Genomic DNA, 5,905 nt, shown 5'->3' with positions numbered 1-5,905 from the left:
CGGCTGAAATATTATCGATTATGTTTTGTAAAAACAACCTGAGGATTGATTATAAAAAACGTTTGACATGTTAATACAGTTAGATGCACTATTGTAAAGTGGTTGTTCCACTGGATATCATAAGGTGAATGCACCAATTTGTAAGTCGCTCTGGATAAGAGCGTCTGTTAAATGACTTAAATGTAAATGTAAATGTTTCTACAAACTTTACCGATACTATTTGGAATTTTCGTCTGCCCGTCGTGACCTGCACGAGCCTGTAGATTACTCAACAAAACGCGCCAACCAAATGGAGGTTTTTGGATATAAAAATAATCTTTATCGAACAAAACGAACATTTATTGTGTAACTGGGAGTCTCGTGAGTGCAAACATCCGAAGATCATCAAAGGTAAGCGATTAATTTTATTGCTTTTCTGACTTTCTTGACCAATCTACTTTGCTGCTAGCTGTTTGTAATGTTTTGTCTACTGAGAGCTGTCCTCCCATAATCGCATGGTTTGCTTTCGCTGTAAAGCTTTTTTGAAATCTGACACGCCAGGTGGATTAACAACAAGCTAAGCTGTGTTTTGGTATATTCATGTGATTTCATGAAAATTAAATATTTTTAGTAATTTAATTTGAATTTGGCGCTCTGCAATTCAGCGGATGTTGACAAAAATGATCCCGCTAAAGGGATCGGTGCGTCAAGAGGTTTTAACCTCTAACGAGTCACAACCCCGGATCCGGGATCCCCCCCATCAAAAAAGCTGACTACCATAGCCTAGCCTAAAGCCACAGGGATATCATATAATCAAATGTTCATGAAATCACAAGTCCAAGACACCAAATGAAAGATACAGATCTTGTGAATCCAGCCATCATTTCCGATTTTTTAAATGTTTTACAGGGAAGACACAATATGTAAATCTATTAGCTAACCACGATAGCAAAAGACACAACTTTTTTTTCTCCACCATTTTTTCCCTGCATGGGCAGCTATCACTAATTAGACTAAATAAAGATATATATAGCCACTAACCAAGAAACAACTTCATAAGATGACAGTCTGATAACATATTTATGGTATAGCATATGTTTTTTTAGAAAATGTGCATTTTTCAGGTATAAATCACAGTTTACCATTGCAGCCACTATCACAAAACTCACCCAAAGCGACTAGAATAACTACAGAGAGCAACGTGTATTACCTAATTACTCATCTTAAAACATTTCTGAAAAATACACAGCGTACAGCAAATGAAAGCCCAACATCTTGTGAATCCAGACAATATTTCAGATTTTCTAAGTGTTTACAGCGAAAACACAATATATCGTTATATTAGCATACCATATGAGCTAAATCACCCCAGCATTGATTCAAGGCAAAAAGCGCGATACGTTATCACCACCAAAATATATTAATTTTTTCACTAACCTTCTCAGAATTCTTCAGATGACAGTCCTGTAACATCATATTACACAATGCATAGAGTTTAGTTCGAAAATGTGCATATTTAGCATCACAAATCGTGGTTATGCAATGTAATCAGTCAAAACATGGCATGCATTCTGGCCGGCGCCATCTTGGAAGGGCACCTAAGTTTACGATTATTTATCGATTAGATTGACAAAAAAAATACAGGTTGGACAGCTAATGAAAGATGCATTGGTTATTAATGCAACCGCTGATTTAGATTTATTAAATTAACGTTACTAGACATACAGTGTGCGTTACAGCCAGACTAGTGCCGCAATATTGGCCGAAAAATGCGTTTACATTTTCCACATAAATACGGAATAAAATCATAAATAGTTCTTACTTTTGGACGAGCTTCCATCAGAATCTTGGGCAAGGTGTCCTTTTGTCCAAAAGAATCGTTGCTTTGTTGTAAAAGTCCACTTCAACTTCGAACTAGCAGCTAACAGTAGCTACGTGGCACACCACATGTCCAAATCCTCAAACGCAATACTACGAATATACTCGCATAAACTGATATAAATCAGTTTCAAAATAACTTCGTTATATGTTTCTAAACACCTATACCGAATTAAATTACAGACGGACATATCTAAGGCCGATAACTGAGCGTTTCAAAATGCTATCCTGGGGTCTTGCGTTGCGTAATGGCGGAAGTCGAAAAAGAGAGCGCACCTCGTTCCTTGCCCTTTTATAAGCTCTGAGAAATACGTAGAAACACCATTCCACTTCTCATTGGTTACTGACATCCAGGGAAGGCGGGTGCAGTTCATTTCTATCCATAGGGCACACACAGAGCTTTAAACTGATCCGAGATCAGAGCCTAGTTTTCAGACCTTCGCATGTCCTGTCATGATTTTCGCTGTAGAAAGAGTTCTGGTTCACCCCACAGAAATTCAAACGGTTTTTAGAAACTAGAGATTGTTTTCTATCCAATAGTAAAATAATATTGCATATTGTAGAGCAAGAATTGAGTACGAGGCAGTTTAATTTGGAGACGCAAAATGTCGAAGTTGAAACAGCACCCCCTGTAGTGACAAGAAGTTTTAAGGCAAGGGCTGATTTTAAGGTTTTACTGCTAACCTACAAAAGCCTATACATGGACTTGCTCCTACCTATCTTTTCCGATTTGGTCCTGCCATACATACCTAAACGTACGCTACGGTCACAAGACGCAGGCCTCCTAATTGTCCCTAGAATTTCTAAGCAAACAGCTTGAGGCAGGGCTTTCTCCTATAGAGCTCCATTTTTTGGAATGGTCTGCTTTCCCATGTGAGAGACGCAGACTCGGTCTCAAACTTTAATCTTTACTGAAGACTCAGTCTCTTCAGTTGGGTCATATGATTGAGTGTAGTCTGGCCCAGGAGTGTGAAGGTGAACGGAAAGGCTCTGGAGCAACGAACCGCCCTTACTGTCTCTGCCTGGCCAGTTCCCCTCTCTCCACTGGGATTCTGTCATGCCCTGGCCATAGAGAAGTTTTTATTCTCTATTTTGGTGAGGCCAGGGTGTGACTAGGGTGGGCATTCTAGTTTCTTTAGTTCTATGTTGGTGTGGTTCACAATCAGAGGCAGCTGTCTATCGTTGTCTCTGATTGGGGATCATATATAAGTTGTCCTTTTTCGTTTGAGTTTTGTGGGTAGTTGTTTTCTGTTTAGTGTCTGCCCCTGACATGACTGTTTCGGTTTTCCCTCTTTGTTTTTCTGTTCGAGTTTTTTTTTTGTAATACATTTATCATGAACACTTACCATGCTGCGCTTTGGTCGACTCATTCCGACAAGAGCCGTGACAGAACTACCCACCAAAAAAGGACCAAGCAGCGTGTTCAAGAGGAGCAGGGATCCTGGGCCCGGGAGAAAAGAGAGTGGAGGTCATCCTGGACCTGGGAGGAGGTTATGGCAGGGGACAAGACCCTGCCATGGAAACAGGTGGAAACAGCGAAAGAGGAACGGCGACGATACGAGGGGACACGGCTAGCATGGAAACCCGAGAGGCAGCTCCAAATAGATTATGGTGAGGGGGGCACACGAGGAGAGTGGCAGAGTCAGGGTTCAGACCTGAGCCAACTCCTCGTGCTTACCGTGGGGAGCGAGTGACCGGTCAAGCACCAGGCTATCCGGTTCTGCGCACCATGCCTTCAGTGCGCATCCACAGCCCGGTGCGCTCTGTGGAAGCTCCCCGCAGTGGCTGTGCTAGAGTGGGCATTCAGCCAGGACAGATTGTGCCGGCTTAGCGTTCCTGGTCTCCGGTGCGTCTCTTCGGCCCAGGTTATCCTGCGCCAGCTCTACGCACGGGGACCCTGGTTCGCCAGCAAAACCCAGTGAGGCCTGTTCCAGCTCCCCGCACTTGCCGGGCTAAAGGGGGTATCCAGCCAGGACGAGTGGTGCCAGCTCTGCGCTCTAGACCTCCAGTACGCCTCCACAGTCCAGTACGTCCTGTGCCTCCTCTCTGCACTCGCCCCGAGGTGCGTGTCATCAGCCCGGTGCCACCTGTACCGGTCCCACGCATCAGGTCTTCAGTGTGCCTCCGCAGTCCAGTATGTCCTGTGCCTCCTCTCCGCACTCGCCCCGAGGTGCGTGTCATCACCCCAGAGCTTCCAGCGACAGTTCCCAGTCCAGAGCTTCCAGCGACAGTTCCCAGTCCAGAGCTTCCGGCGACGGGCCACAGTCCGGAACCTCCAACGACGGGCCACAGTCCGGAACCTCCAACGACGAGCCACAGTCCGGAACCTCCTGAGACGGTCTACAGTCCGGAACCTCCTGAGACGGTCCCCAGTCCGGAGCCTCCAGCGACGGTCCCCAGTCCGGAGCCTGCAGCGACGGTCCCCAGTCCGGAGCCTCCGGCGATGATCGGTGGTCTGGTTCCTCCTGCGACGATCTGCGACCCCGTTCCTCCAGTGAAGGTTCATGCACCAGGGCCGCCACAAAGCGGAGGGATCTGCGGGTGGAGGGGGGTCTACATCCCGCACCAGAGCCGCCGCGGTGAAGGGATGCTCACCCGGACCCTCCCCTTTAGAGTCAGGTTTTGCGGGCGGAGTCCGCACCTTTAGGGGGGGGGGATACTGTCACGTCCTGGCCATAGAGAGGTTTTTATTCTCTATTTTGGTTAGGCCAGGGTGTGACTAGGGTGGACATTCTAGTTTCTTTATTTCTATGTTGGTGTGGTTCACAATCAGAGGCAGCTGTCTATCGTTGTCTCTGATTGGGGATCATATATAAGTTGTCATTTTTCATATGGGTTTTGTGTGTAATTGTTTTCTGTTTAGTGTCTGCACCTGACAGGACTGTTTTGGTTTTCCCTCTTTGTTATTTTGTTCGAGTGTTTTGAGAAATACAGTTATCATGAACATTTACCACGCTGCGCTTTGGTCCACTCATTCCGACAAGCGCCGTGACAGATTCTCTTCTTCTAACCCTATTACAGGGGCTGAGTCCCTGGCTTACTGGTGCTCTTCCATGCCGTCCCTAGGAGGGGTGCGTCACTTGAGTGGGTTGAGTCACTGACGTGATCTTCCTGTCTGGGTTGACGCCCGCCCCTCCCTCCCTCCCTCCCTCCCTCCCCTCCTCCCTTGGGTTGTGCCGTGGCGGAGATCTTTTTGGGCTATACTCGGCCTTCCGTCTCAGCATGGCAAGTTGGTGGTTGAAGGTATCCCTCTAGTGGTGTGGGGGCTGTCCTTTTTGGCCAAAGTGGGTGGGGTTATATCCTGCCTGTTTGGCCCTGTCCGGGGGTATCATCGGATGGGCCACAGTGTCTCCTGACCCCTCCTGTCTCAGCCTCCAGTATTTATGCTGCAGTAGTTTATGTGTCGGGGGCTAGGGTCAGTCTGTTATATCTGGAGTTCTTCTCCTGTCTTATCCGGTGTTCTGTGTGAATTTAAGTATGCTCTCCCTAATTATCTCTTTCTCTCTTCTTTCTCTCTCTCGGAGGACCTGAGCCCTAGGACCATGCCTCAGGCCTACCTGGCATGATGACTCCTTGCTGTCCCCAGTCGACCTGGCCGTGCAGCTGCTCCAGTTTCAACTGTTCTGCCTGCGGCTATGAACCATGACCTGTTCACCGGACGTGCTACCTGTCCCAGACCTGATTTTTTTCAAATCTCTAGAGACAGCAGGAGCGGTAGAGATACTCTTAATGATCGGCTATGAAAAGCCACTGACATTTACTCCTGAGGTGCTGTACCCTGGAAACTACTGTGATTATTATTATTTGGCCATACTGGTCATTTATGAACATTTAACATCTTGGCCATGTTCTGTTATAATCTCCACCCGGCACAGCCAGAAGAGGACTGGCCACCCCTCATAGCCTGGTTCCTCTCTAGGTTTTCTTCCTAGGTTTTGGCCTTTCTAGGGAGTTTTTCCTAGCCACCGTGCTTCTACACCTGCATTGCTTGCTGTTTGGGGTTTTAGGCTGGGTTTCTGTACAGCACTTTGAGATATCAGCTGATTTA

This window comes from Salvelinus sp. IW2-2015, linkage group LG4q.2 (assembly GCF_002910315.2).
Source record: "Salvelinus sp. IW2-2015 linkage group LG4q.2, ASM291031v2, whole genome shotgun sequence".
In the NCBI taxonomy this organism is placed as follows: domain Eukaryota; kingdom Metazoa; phylum Chordata; class Actinopteri; order Salmoniformes; family Salmonidae; genus Salvelinus; species Salvelinus sp. IW2-2015.
Note: the sequence above shows the minus strand (reverse complement) of the source record.